The sequence below is a fragment of the Echinops telfairi genome, unplaced genomic scaffold (assembly GCF_000313985.2).
Source record: "Echinops telfairi isolate 266 unplaced genomic scaffold, ASM31398v2 ScPeMD7_7469;HRSCAF=8507_1, whole genome shotgun sequence".
Lineage (NCBI taxonomy): Eukaryota > Metazoa > Chordata > Mammalia > Afrosoricida > Tenrecidae > Echinops > Echinops telfairi.
The window spans coordinates 131,158,836-131,160,711 of NW_022111373.1; the positions used below are offsets into that span (position 1 = coordinate 131,158,836).

The 1,876-nt window shown below is 36.9% G+C and overlaps 1 pseudogene; it reads left to right on the forward strand.

Moving 5' to 3' along the window:
- Positions 1 to 449, forward strand: part of LOC101652349 — a 2,700-nt pseudogene extending 2,251 nt beyond the window's left edge.
- Positions 450 to 1,876: the final 1,427 nt, after the last annotated feature.

Here is a 1,876-nt window from a genome sequence, read left to right on the forward strand (position 1 = left end):
TGTGTCTATTGTATATGACCAGCAGTCTAAGGCGTTCAAGAGGATTTGCCTTCGTATAGTTTGAAAAAGTAGACAATGCCAAGGAAGCTAAAGAGTGTGCCAATGAAGTGGAGCTTTAAGGCCTTAGGATCAGAGTTAATTTCTCCATAACAAAAAGACCACACACCCCAACACCTGGCGTTTATGTGGGGAGACATGTCTATGGCAGTTCACAAGGTCAGGACTATTATCCCAGAGAATAAGATTGAGGCTATGATGATTGGGACTCCCACAGTGGATCATACAGAGGGCAAGGAGGATGGAGAGCTTCTCCAGACCGGGAGCACATCTTCTCCCCACTAGAGTTATGGATACATAGCACTTTCCAGAATTCCATCATAATCTTCTCGCTGCTATTAAAGCATGAAGTCAAAGACTTTCTGAAATACGCCCTAGAGTTGGGACATTGATTGTGGGCAATATTTTTCATTGCCTCCTGTTTGAAAGAGAACAGTGCCTAGTGACTAAGTTAGGAGACGTTTACACCTTTTAGGATGACTACTTTGGGTGGAGTTGAAATGCTGTTTCAGTCTGCATTTGTGTAATTTGGTGCATCATTCAAGGTTAATGTGTTTTCAGGAAAGCATTTTTTATATTCTAAATTTTGACTGCTGAGAAGTTTATATTGTACAAAATTTCCTTCAAAAGTTTGTTTCTACTGAGCACAAGATCAAGCCTGTCTTGAAAAACGGGACCAAATGGCAAAAAAAGAAAAAAAGAAGAAGAAGAAAGAAAGAAGGAAAAAGGAAAAGGGAAAAAATATAGGGTTTGGGGGGAGTTTGTTTCTAATATAGCAAAGCTTAGCAGAACTGTTCAGAGTAAATTGTTGGTAGTAAATTTAAAAAGAAATACCCATTTTCCTCCAGTTCATTGAAAGCACCATGCTTCATATACTTGGAACTTAGTGTGAAATTATGCTCTGTAACTCTGTACTGCTAGTCTTAGAAATAAAGATATTTTCAATAGAGCAAATGCTTACTGCTTACTTTTTTAATGAAAAAGAGGGTGGGGAGCCAATGATATTGAAGGGAAAAGTTCAAACTGCACCGAAGACAATGGCTAAGATGAGCTCAGGAATGGATAGGATACCAACTGAAATGTTTCAAAGTACTGATGTAGAACTGGAAACACTTGTTAGGCTATGCCAATAAAATTGGAAGTTAACCTACTGAGACAATATCCATATTTGTAGCTATTGTAAAGAAGAGTGGTCTGATCGACTGCAGAAATGCTTGAATAGTATCATTAATATCACAAGAAAGAAAACCTTCTATGAATACAATTTCCAAATATTTGCAGTAGTATGTCTAAAAGGAACTGATAGAAAATTAAACCAGATTCAGAAGAGGACATGAAATGAGAGATACCATCCCTGATGTCAGATGAATTTGACTGAAGTCAGAGAATACGAGGTAGAAGTTCATCTATAGTCTATTGATTATGTAAAAGTATTCAATAGTGTAACTCATAACAAATTGTAGATATCACTGTGATAACTGGGAATTCTGGAAGACTTGACTCTGCTGATGTAGAATCTGTACACAGACCCAGAAGCCTTTGTACCAAGAAGTCAACCATGAAAAAGAAAATACTGCCTGGTTTCCTATCTTTTCACAATCCTATTCAGTCTGCATACTGAGTTAATAACCTAAGAAGAATACTGAGTAAATGACGTGAAAAGCTGAACTCTATAAAGAAGATGATGGTATCAGGACAGGAGAATCAATAACCTGAGATCTGCAGATGATTACAACCTGCTGAAATGATGACTTGATACATTTAATAATGAGTATCAAAACTATAATTCAACCTTCAGTGTAAGTTATACTTCAATACA